Genomic DNA, 12,653 nt, shown 5'->3' on the forward strand with positions numbered 1-12,653 from the left:
GTTTGGCAGATGCTCATGCAGGATAGAAGAAACACAGAAAACAAAATTCCATTTCCGTGTGTCGGCAATGGACACTGAACGCGGGCACACCGAAGTAAACAATAACAAAAGCAAGCAAGTAATTTTGAAGGGTGGATGCTTCGATCCACGGTGGTGTATACATACCGTGGAATACTAACCGGCAATAAAAAGGAATGAAGTGCTGATAGACCATCGGCTTGGAGAAATCTGCAGAGAATTATGCCTAGGGAGAACGGCCGATATCGAAAAGTTATAATTCTGTGTGTGACGTTCTTAAAATGAACCAAAAAAGGGAGGGGAGAGGGGGATCGGAAAACGGGTTAATTGTCGTCAGAGGCAGATGGATGGGAGGTCCTGAGTAGGGAGTGCCGTGGGATAAGAGGATGATGGAATTTTTTGGCGTCTCAGCTCTATCGATGCTAACATTCCGGTTGGACTACAGTTTTTGCAAAACATCACTGTGGTGGGAATCGAATGTCAGTCACACTCGTAGCGAGCGTAGAAAGTTCGCAGACTGAAAAAACTATTCAGAGGTTCGGTTTTTCAAATTGCTAGGCATTTCTGGTGCAGCTTTTTAAAAAAATTTTTTTTTATTAAAGTTAATAATTCTATCTATTTTTTTTAAAGGGGCTTCAGATGACATAAATGTTACCTAAAGAATATAAGGGAGTCCCATATGCCCCCCTCCCTCCCCGCCCACGCTTTCCCACGTTAACCACGGCCTACCTTTGTGTGGTCGCTACGGTTGGTTGTGACGATTGGCGAGCCCATATCGGAGCGGTGCGACTGACCGTGGATGGCCGTTGACGTGGCACTTTATGCTCTGTTCCGTGACGATTTGGTTGAGTTGTGACAGAAGAGACCGAGGTCTGTTTCCGTCCCTGTGATGCCGTGCGGGACGAATCCGGTGTCCCAAAGATGCCCCCTTATGACACCTACCTACTCTTCCCTCTCCCGTCCCTCAGAACCTCTGGTGGACACTGCCTCTTTGTTGGCGATCAGAGTTCTTCTGTTGCAAGAATCATCATAAATCTATAGTCGGATGGCAGTAAGTCTACTCTAGCCCATCGTTCCTTCCCCAATCCGGAGCATGTGGGTGGGGGCTTAATCCCACAGGGGCAGACGGATGGAGCTCTCTCACTTGCAGTGACAGACACTTTGTGTTCCTTGGGACGGTCGGTAGTTGCCCATCATCGTCTCCTCGTTAGTTTCCCCGGCCGAGCCCGATGCACTGGAGAGCAGGTGCTGCGACTCTGCTGAGTTTCAGGGCCCGCCCGACTGGCACACGGACGGCCCGAAGGTTTACGTCTCTGGGACATATGTTGACCGAGTATGGTGCGCAAAACTAAAAGGGGCGGAAGAGCCATGTGTAGAGAACCCCTCAGCGAGCCTCATGCCGCTTTACCCTGGGGAGCATAAATTCCAAAGGAAGGCCCAGGCCCACGGACAGGGTGCCAGATTCCTGAACGGTCTACCCTGCTTATGGTTTCTGGGTGTCTCTAGAGCCCCTGGGAGCCCCGCTTTTTCTTTTTCTTTTTTTAAGTCTGGGTGTTTTTTCCTGCCCTTTTTTCTTTCTTCTTTTTTTTTTAATATTTATTTTTTTATTTCTCTCCCCCCACCCCACCCCCACCCCGGTTGTCTGTTCTCTGTGTCTATTTGCTGAGTCTTCTTTTTTGTTCGCTTCTGTTGTTGTCAGCGGCACGGAAATCTGTTTCTTTCTGTGGCGTCATCTTGTTGTGTCAGCTCTCCGTGTGTGCGCCGCCATTCCTAGGCGGGCTGCACTTTCTTTTGTGCTGGGCGGCTCTCCTCACGGGGCACACTCCTTGCGTGCGGGGCTCCCCTACACGGGGGACACCCCTGCTTGCGCAGGGCACTCCTTGCGTGCATCAGCACTGCGCATGGGCCAGCTCCACACAGGTCAAGGAGGCCCGGGGTTTGAACCACGCACCTCCCATGCGGTAGACGGATGCCCTAACCACTGGGCCAAGTCCGCCGCCTTTTCTGCCCTTGATGGCCTCCCTCCCCAAGGCCCTAGGAAGTGGGTCTGCAACCCATTACCGGGCCCAGAGCCCAGTTGCTTTGTTTTTGTTTTAGTTTTTTTAAAAATTTCTTTGTCTTTATCTTTTTTTAATGTTACATTAAAAAAATAGGAGGTCCCCATATATTCCCCCCACCCCCCTCACCCTACTGCTGCCATAACAACCACCTCCTCCATCACGGTGGGACCTTCATCGCGCTCGGCGAATACATCTCTGAGCGAGCGCTGCCGCGCCCCATGGTCAATGGTCCCCGTTACAGTTTACGCTCTTCCCCCGGTCCACCCAGTGGGCCACGGGAGGACATACACTGTCCGGTGACTGTCCCTGCAGTACCACCCGAGAGAACTCCAAGTCCTGAAAATGCCCCCACATCACGTCTCTTCTTCCCACTCCCCACCCTCAGCAGCTACCGTGGCCACTCTCTCCATCTCGATGCTACGTTGACTTCCATTCCTAATCACCATAGTTCCAGAACAGAAGCTCAGTAAGTGCACGCTAACCCATGCTCTATTCCTCCATTCCGTGGGCCCCGGGATGGTTATGTCCACTCCACCTCTGTATCGAGAGGGTGCTTAGATGCCCCTTGGATGATGGACGCAATTCTCCTGTTTGCAGTTGTTGGCACTCTTGGCTCCCTGGTGTGGTGGTTGACCTCCTTCACGTCCCTGTGGGAGCCCCGCTATTGGAGGCGACGATTAGTGTGGCGGGCCTGCTGACACTTGCCTTACAGTAACCTCTGGAACCAACTCCGGGACGCGACTTTGAAATCTCTTAGCCCTAAGACCTCATTTGTATTTGCAAAATCTGATGATCGGTCTTCTGTCAGTGTCTTCCTAAAAATTAAGTGTGTGCTTTTAATCGAGGAGGGCGGGAGAGGAGATATAATTTTGGCCACTTCATTTTTCTTCCATGCTTTCTTATGCAGACTTCGTGAATGAAAGCGATCCATCTGGGTCAATCGTGATTTAGCCTGAGTCCTGCCAGAAAGAGGCTGAGCATCTCTGCCTCCGAACACTGTGAGTTGGCCTGTGGTTATCTGTGGCAATTCGTTCCCATAGGGTGTGAGGAATTCCCAAGCAGGAATCTGATGACCCGTCGAGAATGAGGGCCTCCGCGGAAATTAAATAGCTAAGCCCATCGTTTATTTCATTCCTGGACAGTATGATGTCCGATCGGTACAGCTGTAGGAACAAAATGATCATCACGTTATAATTAATTTCTTTACATCGATAAACGTTTGCTGCTATCCTGAGTTGGAAACTGAGGCATAGTGGTCTCGCAAAGAGAGACGTGCTGTTTCCATGGCTACCATGGCTACGCTCGCCCCCTCCCCCCGGAGGAATGTGGTCATTAAGAGTTCCGGGCAAACAGGATGAAGCTGTGAATGGCTGAAAGAAAAGATGAGCAGATCTACTTCGGAGTTAGGTGGAATGCTTGGACTTTGTACCTTGAGATAAAGATTTTTTGAGTTCCTTAGATCGTGAGTAATGCTATTAGTGAACTGCATACTTGTTCTCCCGCAGCCTGGGCTATATAGAAAGCCCCTTGTAAACAATGAAGATGTCTGAGGAGTCTCTACTCCCAGACCCCCGGATCCCAGCCCTCTTCTCTTCTCTTTCTCTTTGTTTCATTCCCAGTACCCTTCGTGCCCAAATCTCCAACAATCCTGTTTATTGCTGATCACGGATGATGTGAAGTCTCTCAGCTGGCCTTACAGGCTCTTTTAAAATGTACAGTTTCTTTCCACCTACGTTCCAATGTTTTTTTTTTTTTTGTTTTTGTTTTTGTTTTTTAAATTTTACCGTAAGGGTCTTTTTAGCAGGTTTAAAAAAAATAAAAATAAAAATAAAAGACGTCGATGGTGCTCTTTGGCTAGACCCTATGGTATATGGATATATCTCAGGAAAACGGCTTAATAAACAAATAAAGAGCTGTGCCAGAACAGCCAAAGCGGCACCGGACAGATCCGATCGGCTGGGGTCTGTGACTGAATTCAGAGCCCCTCAGGTCCTGCCTATAGCTCCAACAGGCATTGCTGAAAGTTGGGGGAGGGGGGGAGGGGGAAAAAGGGGGCCTTTTTTTTAGGGGAGGGGTTTCCCTTTAAAAAAAAAAAAGGGGGGGGGTGTCCATGACTGTGTCAAAGATGTCCTCCCTGGGGATGAACTCTGGGTCTAGCCTCTCTGAAACCGCAAAGAAATGCTCTCTCCCATGGCCTCTTCTCTCATCTTTCCCAGCAAAGACGGGGCCTCACGGATTGTGTGCCAGTGGGCATCTGCCTTGGAGGTTTAGGTCAGCTGTGCTGGGTGTGGCACCCACCCCTCTCCTTTTCTATGTAAATAGAGGAGGGCCTTGCAGTTTTCAGGTTACCTTGGCATTGCCTCTCCCCTCCCCCCAACCCAACCCCAGGTTGCGAGGAGTGACACAGGCCCTCATATTACTCAGCGATCTTTTCTCCCCGCGCGTGTGTCTGTGTGTGTGTGGGGTGTGTTTTCCCATCTGTTGATGAACACGTTAATTTTTTCCAGTCTTTGGGGACCCAGGAAAAAAACCTGCCTTGATACTTGTGTGCAGGATACTGTGTGAAAATCGTTTCAATTCACTTGAGTAACTAGGTAGAAGTGTGTTTACAGGGTCACGTTGGTAAGTTGATAAGAAAAGGTCACCGCCTTCCGATGTGGTTGTATGGTTTTGTTTTGCATTCACGCGAGCAGTGCTCTCCATTCATGCCACTCTTTGGCATTCTCCCTCTCTCCCTCTGTCCCTCTCTGCCCCCCTCACCCCTCTCTCCCTCTCTCCTTTTCTCCCTCTCTCCCCTCCACCCCTCTCCCCCCTCTCAAAGCTAGTCTCCTAATACTATGAAATCAAACCTGGCCTTCTGCCCTCTTTTAAAATGTGTGTGTTCTTTCAAACTATCATCTATGCCACTTTACGAGTTGACAATAAAGGTCTTATCAGGAACTTTTAAAAAGCCATCGATGACAGACTTTGGCTAGATCGTACGGGGTGTGACTACATCTCACTCAAAGTGCTGAATAAACAAATAAACCGTGGTGCGGGAGGAGCCAGAAAGAGCAGCTGTGTCCAACAAGGGACGGCCCCTGCCCGAGAGACTGAGAGGGGAGGCATTTCCTTGTTCGCTGGCTTGTGTGTTTGTCTGTTTTTTGCTTTTCATCAGTAGTACAGAAATCACAAAAATGCCTTAATAGTGATCGCAGTGATGAACGCACAACTATGTGTCCGTATCAAACACTGTCGATGGTACACTGTGGATACAGTGGACGCTTTATTAATATGTATCCAGAAACCGATCTGTTTAAATGTAAAACTAGAGTGGGTGAGGGGAACATACACCGACTGTAAGATATGGACTATAGTTGGCAGCCCTATTTTGAAGGTGCTTTTGCACAGTTTCGTAACAGATGGATCACAACCACGCGTGATGTCGGCGGAGGGGTGAGGTATGGGAGGGAGCCCTGGAATCATGTTTTGCATGTTTATTTCATGTCTACAAACTTTTACTCTACACCTAATGTTTGTGTGTGTTTGTGCATGAGTGATGTGCTTCAATAATATATAAAGATGTAAAGACGTGTGCGTGTATATTTTATATACATACGTATATACGTGTGTGTGTGTATATATATATAATAATAATAATAATAATAATTATTATTATTATTATTTTTTTTTTTTTAACAAGGAGGGTGGTGATGATGGCCACCAGGTCAACAGGAAGGTTTAGGATTCACCTCTTTCTTTTGAGGCAGGGCTTCCACTTGTTGCTCTTCAAACTTGGAGGCTGTGATCTTGGTTTGTGAAGAGATGGAGGGCTGTACGGTCTGACCTCTGACTGGGGGATTCAGCCCTTTATCTTCATGAACCGTCTCCCCCTGATGTCTGGTGATGTTTCCTGTTAAAAGTCTGCCTCATCTGAATTTCAATGAGCTGTACTGGCTCTTATGGGGTCCTTGTTCACATGGTACACCTTCTCCCAGCTCTTTAAAAACAGAACAGAACAGAACAAAACAAAACAAAACAGAAGAAAAAAGAAAAAAGAAAAAAAAGGTAAAGTGAGCCTGGAGAAGGCCCCAAAATCCTGGCAGCAGACCTGACAGTATTTGCCCCGGATGGGACGTGACTCCACGATGTGGCCCTGGGCTTGCTGTTAGTGGGACACTCGGTTGAGCCCAGGCCCGCCAGGTCACTCGAAGAGAGGGGCTCCCCCTCGAAGAGATGTTCTCTAATTGTGTCATCTGGAGAATGCCGTGTAAAGGGAACGGTCCGACCTTTGACTTTTTAAGGCCGGCCTTATCGCTCTGCACGGCGTTCTGAGAGTCACCCAAGGAGTCGTGTGCATCGGTAGTTTGTGGCCTGCTCTGAATGGCTTTTCTTTTTTCTTTTTGGCAGATGCCCGTTTCACGGGTGGGAAGGAATGTGGGTGTCTTTAAACAGCGAGTAAAAAACCACAAGCCGTTGGGGAGAGGGCAATAGAGAAATAAAAGTAAATCTTAAAAAGAATAAATAAGGAAATAAAGGACACGTGGATCGTGTCCGTTTCGGGGTTACAGCCGAGAAAGCTGATAGGAACATTCGTGTTTTTTGTCGTTGTCATTGTCATTGTCGTCGTCGTCGTTTTCTGGGTGCGAGTTTTAATTTCTGGCGTAGATACCCAGAACGGCAGCCCCCATCCCCGACGGTACTGACGTTTTCAGGACAGTCTTAGTATGTGTGTTTTCAATGAGACCGTTTTCCAGGGCGGCGGAGGAGGACATGTCCGGGCAGCGCCCGGCCCCGGGGGTGGGGGTGGGGGGCTGGGCCGCGGGGGTGGAGGAGGGGCGGGCCGGCTCTCCACGACGGTCTTCGGGCGCCCCCAGGCGGCCGGCCGCTTTTCTGTGGGCCGGCAAAGTCGAGGGGTCGCCCTTCTCTGGCCTTGCCAGCCTCCTCCTCTGCCGGGAGCCATTTTGTAACCCAGGGCATGATCTTCGCTGCCCTTCTTGGCAGTGTTCTCCATCTATCTTCCTCCCTTCCTCCCCTCCTCCCTTGCTCCCTTCCTCCCCTCCTTCCTCCCCTCCTTCCTCCCTCCCTCTCCCCTCTCCCTCTCCCCTCTCCCTCTCCCCTCTCCCCTCTCCCTCTCCCCCTCCCTGCCCCCCCGCCCCCACATCTTGCTGCGACACCCAGGGCAAGAGCGGTGACCGTCGGTGTTCTGTGTCTGCGTACGAGACAAACGCGTGCTTTCGAACGAGGGGGACTGGAGGGAGGTCTAGTTTGAGGTGTCCTGTCTCGTCGGACGGACGACGAGTTGGCCCGTGGTTCTCTGCAGTCATTCATTCCGGTGAGAGGTGAAGAATTCCCAGGTCGGGGCCGGATGGAGGACCCAGAGAGCGTGACGGCCTCGGCGGAAGTGAAGTCGCTCCGGCGCCTGTTTGCTTTGGTCTCGGAGAGGACGGCGTCCGACGGCGAGGACCGTCTTATCGGAAGGAGAACGACGTGACCGTCGACGTCCGTGACTTCGGATGTCTTGTGTCCGTCGGTGCTGCTCGGTTGCCGTGCTGTGTCTTTCTTCCTACGGACGATAGGCTGTGGGACCCGGCCCTCCGGTCTCTCTTAAAAGCGACGATGTCTTGTGATCTCCTGTCTGTTTTGCCGAGCGCTGTGACCACGGAGGCCTGATGGATGTGGCCTGTGGGTGGGAGGCTCTTTGTCTCCCTTGACCTAAGCTGCCTGTCCTGACTCGTGGGTGTGGGATGGTGAGGGGCCGCAGCCCGTGCCCTTGGTCACCGTGGCGACGACTCCGGTCCCGGGACACGGTGTGTCGGTGCGAACCCTATAGACTTGAAATGGTCGGGGAAGATGCACCCGGGCCGTCTGAAGCGCGTGCTAGAAGCTTACCTAGGATGTGGAAGATGTCTGCTGATTCGAGCCTCTCGAGAACTGAAACGAAAGGACCCTTTGGCCTTTCCTCTCTGTACGAAAGGGACTCGAAGATCGTGTTCGGGGCTCAGGTTTTCAACAGAAACCTCCCGAGTCCGGCCGTCCGGCCGTCCATCCACCGTTTCTCCTTCTCGAAGCCGTTCCCGAGTCCTGGCCTTTCTATACGCAAATAATTGAACCTCTGTCAGATCCTACAACGTGATGAGTGGCTTAAAGAAAAGAAAAGAGAAAAGGCCCTCGATCGTCCACCTTGGCCAGGCCGTGCCGTCTGTGCCCGTTCCTCCATAGGACGGCTTAGTCGACAATTGAGCGGTGGTGCCGGAATGGCGAGAAAGAGCGGCTGTGTCCGGCGGTGGGAAACAGGGAGACGGAGAGGGGAGGCGTTTTCCTCGTGTGTCTGTGTTTTGTTTGTTTGTTTGTTTGTTTGTTTGGGTTCGCTTTTGCTTATTATCGGGTCGCGTAGAAGCCACGGAGCTAGGCGATGACGATCGCTCGTGGTGACGGACGCACGACCGTGCGACGATACCGAACGCTGCCGGTCGTACGCTTTGGGTGAATGGGATGTCGTCTCGACACGTCTCGACACGTCTCGACGGACCGGCCAGTGCGTGGGTAGATAGGATTGGATCTCTGGATGTTTTTCTTTCCGATAGGCGAGTAGGGCTCTAGCAGCTCGTTCGGCCTACGGATGGCTTTTCCCTACCGGGTGTTGGCAGGGGCTTTGGCGTGCCATAGGAGAGGGTTTGAGGTTGGGGTGGGGGGGGGTGGGGGGGGGGCCCGGGGCCGTGCCCGTGTCCGTGCCCGTGCGTGTGTGTGCTGTGTAAAACAGGGAGGGAGGGAGGAGGGCAGACGGCGTGACATGCTGGGCTAGGGGCGGGCTGGGGGTGCCCGCCGGCGACAGTGCCTTAGGAGAGGCAGTGGGAAGGGGATCGGGTAGGTGGAGGGAGAGACGGGCCCACCCCACCTCGCCGCCCCACCCTGGTCCCTCTCCCTCCAGCCCGGCGGCCTCCCCTCCCCGGTGGGCGGCAGCCGCCAGCAGCGTTCTCTCGGAAACTGCCCCCCGCCCCCCCCCCCCCCCCCCCCCCGCTCTGGTTTTCCTCTCCCGTCCGTCTGTCCGTCCACCCGCCGCCATCCATCCCGCCGCCGGTGCTCCGCCTCGGATTCACGGAGGGCTCCCCTGACGCGGCGACATCGGCTCGCCTGACCCTACGTCCCCGTGTCCCCGTCTAAACGCGCAGGCTCTCTCGTGCCCATCTCCCGGGTCGGTCCCCCTCTGTCCGCGTCCCTCCTGCCTGAAGCCGGAGCGGGCGTCTCCGTGTGCTTTGTCGACACGGGTTCCCCCTTCCTTGGGTCGGCCCGGTCGTTCGCGTTCCATCCGTGCCACGCGAGTGCTGTCATCGCTGGGCTCGAGTGCGATCGATCGAGCACCTCGCTCTTTTCTTTTGCCGATTCTCTCCCGAGACCGGACGCGCTGGTTTTACTTTCGCTTTCTCCGCCTGGATATGCTTTCTAGGAGGGGACACGAATTAGGCTCTCTCCTTTCTCCGGCCCCCGCCCCCGTCGCCATCGCCCCGCAGGCATTCTGGGCACGGGCGGGCGGGCCTGCCTCGGAACCGCTCCCCCCTCCCCCCGGCGCCACCGGGTCGTGGTCAGGCCCGGCTCTCCCTCCGCGGTCCCAGTCCGAGGCGGGCCGGGCTGTACGGCGGGAGGACCCTCCCGGCAGAGCACTTGGCCGCCCCGGCCCCCGGCCCCTCCCCGTTCTGGTCGGCGATGGTCGGCGTGGCGGTGCACGCCACGGGCGAGGGGCTGACGGGAGAGGGTGCCTGTGCCGGGTCGGCCCGTGCCCGAGTCCCAGCGCTCGCCCGGGCGGGCCCACCCCCACGCGGTTTTCCTCTTCGGTGCTGCAGCTCGGCGGCCGCCTGCTTAGGGCATTGGCCGTAAGCCCCGGCAAATTCACCGCCTGATGCAGCCCGAGCCCGCGCCCGAGCCCGCGCCCGAGCCCCAGCCCCAGCCCCAGCCCCAGCCCCAGCCCCAGCCCCAGCCCCAGCCCCAGCCCCAGCCCCAGCCCCAGCCCCAGCCCCGGGTCCCCAAGGACCCCAGGGAAAGAAACGGCCCCCATCCCCTTTGGGGTCGGTTTTGGCGGTGGCCGAGGCCTCGGGGCCTGCCCGGATGATCTCCGGCTGGCCCGGCCCGAGCGACGCGTTCCCGAGTGGATCGGCACGGAGCACGGCGACCGGCCGGCCGACCGGCCGGCCGGCCGGCCGGCGGCGCGCCCTTGGCGGCCGGCGACCGCCATCCGTCCCGCTGCCACCCGAGGCCGGTTGTCGGGCGCCGCCTGGTGGCCGCTTTTATGCCGTTGTCCCCGGAGCTCCGGCGAAGCCGGCATGGGAGGGGACCCGGCCGCTGCGACCGCGTCACAGTTCCTGGAGGCCGGCAGCGTTGGCAGGATGGCCCCGCGTCGCCGCTGGGCGCCGTCGTCGCGGCCGCCGGCGGGAGATTGAACCGCCAGAGTTGTAGGCGGGTGGCCCGTGGCTGCCCTCGGGCGGGCGGCCCGAGGCGGGGCTGGCTGCCCGTGTGGGTCGACCAGCACACGCTGGTCTTGGCCACCGCGGCCTCCACCCGGCGCGGGCCACCGCGAGTGGCCGCGATGGGTGGCTCCGCGCTCGGTCGCCGACCGCCTGTGCCCCCCCGGTCGGCGGGTGGGTGGGACTCCCTTCCGAGGATTTTTCCAAGTCCTGCTGCTCCGGAGGCGGGGGCTGGCCCCTGCCGCCTGGGCGAGGCCCGGGGAGGGCGCTTCGGGCCCGGCTGCTGTCCCGGGTGGGTCCCGGTGGGCGGGTGGGCCCCGACCCCCGACAATTTTTCCAAGTCCTGCTGCGGAGGTGGGGAACGGTCCGGGATGTGCGTAGAGAGCGCGGGCGGAGGGAGGGCGACCTGGAGGCCTGCCGCCGGCCTCGACCCCGTCCGCCCCGTTGCCAGTCCCGCCCGTGGCCCGAGGGTGGAGCGGGAGGCGGCTTGGCTGTCCCGCACTGCGGGGCCCCGATCCTTCCCGGTGCCGTCTGAGACCGCTAGTGGGGACCTCCCCGGTGACTGCTTTGGGGCACCTGTCCTGCTGAGGGTACCGAGAGACCCCCGTCACGGAGACTGGGAGCGGTCCTCTGCCCGTGTCGCCCGTGTCCCCCGTGTCCCCGGCCCCCCCCCCCCCCCCACTAGGGTCGACCAGATGGCCCCAGGAGCTCCGGGGACATGAGGCTATGGGGTCGTCCTGTGGGCCAGTGGCCGCATGACGCTTCCGGGAGGTCGGTGTGACCAGCGGATTGTCCCTGTGTCAGGGCTTGGTCCGTTTTCCGCCAAAAGTGGGCGTTTTGGGCCGCCAGGTTAGTGGTGACACACTGTCCTCCAGCCAGAGATGGACACTGTGGGCCAGACGGTTGGGACGCCGGATGCGCGCGCGCGCGCGCGTGTGTGTGGCGGGGGGCTCTGGGTTACCGATGGCCCGCTGCCCCGCCCTCCCCTTCCTGCTTGAGCTGAGCCCCGCGCCCTGCCTGCTTGGGTCTGTGCGCGCGCCGGCTCTCACGCTCTCCGAGCGGGGCCGGTCTCCTTCAGTGTGCCGTGGTCTCTGGTCGTCACTGAGGCCTTGCCGAGTCGGCCTTTGTGGTGTTGTGTGTCCCAGGCGATCGATGCGGTGGTGTTGTGCTCTCCCTGGGCCGGGCCTAAGCCGCGCCAGACGAGGGACGGACGTTCCTGGTGAACGGGACCGCTCCCCTCGCTCTGCCCGCGGGCCCCTCGCCTACTCTCCCTGCCTTGCTTGGCTGGTGCTGGGAGTTGGGCAGGGGTGCGGACCTGGCTCTCTGACCGAGTGGCCTTCCCTCACTTGGCCTGTCCTTGGCTTCTGTTTATGTGGGCTCGGTCCCTCTCCGCGGCGGGGAGGGGCCCTCTCGCTGCTGTGGCGCGCGAATGCGCCTCGCCCGGCCCCTCGCGGTGCCCCTGGAGCGCTCCAGGTTGTGCCTCAGGTGCCCGAGGCCGAGCGGCGGTGTTGTTCCCGTTCCTGGCGTCCCTTTGGGCCGCCGCTGCAGGTGCTCTTCCCGTGTGTGTGCTTGGGGAGAAGGCCCGGCGGGTCGAGGGTGGTAAGGGGCACCCCCCCCTGCGCGTGGAGGGGGGGGTTGCCCGCGTGCGCCCCGGTGGCAGGGCCCGGGGCCGGCTTTTGGCCGACCGCGGGGGGCTCGCCCGTCTTGCCCGAGTTGTTGCCTGAGAAAGGGGGGTGGGGCCTGGCCTTGCTCCCCTCCTCGGACGTGCCTGGTGTTCGCCGGAGCTGTAGTGTTTGGGCCTTCCCTTAAAAGTGCGTGGGGGTGGACGGGGCCTCCCGCGTGTGGTGTCTCTGGGTGCCGGGTGTGCCCTTGGGGTTCCTGTCGCGGTCCAGCCCGCCGCATCGGGTGGACCGGGCGGGGGCCCTCGGTGACCCCTGGGGGGGGTGGACTCGAGGTGCCGCACCGAGTGGGAAAGGGGTGTGTGGTTCCCCCGGTCCTGTTGATGCCACGACGGGAGCCCCCGCTCCCCCCTCACTGCCCCCGTTTGCTGTAAGACTTAGCCCGTGTGTGGGGGAAGGCCGGGAGGCGAACACGTGAGGCCGCGGAAGGCAGACGGCCGAGCCCTTGGGCGTGAGGC

General features: G+C 57.8%; 1 long non-coding RNA gene across 2 annotated transcripts; it reads left to right on the forward strand.

Annotated features, from left to right (window-relative positions):
- Window positions 1–749: 749 nt before the first annotated feature.
- On the forward strand, window positions 750–3,935 carry LOC131277508 (uncharacterized). 2 transcript variants are annotated; one of them, XR_009184665.2, is made up of 5 exons: window positions 750–888; window positions 987–1,069; window positions 2,464–2,544; window positions 2,986–3,076; window positions 3,698–3,935. It is a non-coding gene; the product is annotated as an uncharacterized lncRNA (long non-coding RNA). The 2 variants fall into 2 exon arrangements; XR_009184664.2 differs by lacking the exon at window positions 750–888 and having other exon boundaries at window positions 945–1,069.
- Window positions 3,936–12,653: the final 8,718 nt, after the last annotated feature.

Source organism: Dasypus novemcinctus, unplaced genomic scaffold (genome assembly GCF_030445035.2).
Source record: "Dasypus novemcinctus isolate mDasNov1 unplaced genomic scaffold, mDasNov1.1.hap2 scaffold_123, whole genome shotgun sequence".
NCBI lineage: Eukaryota > Metazoa > Chordata > Mammalia > Cingulata > Dasypodidae > Dasypus > Dasypus novemcinctus.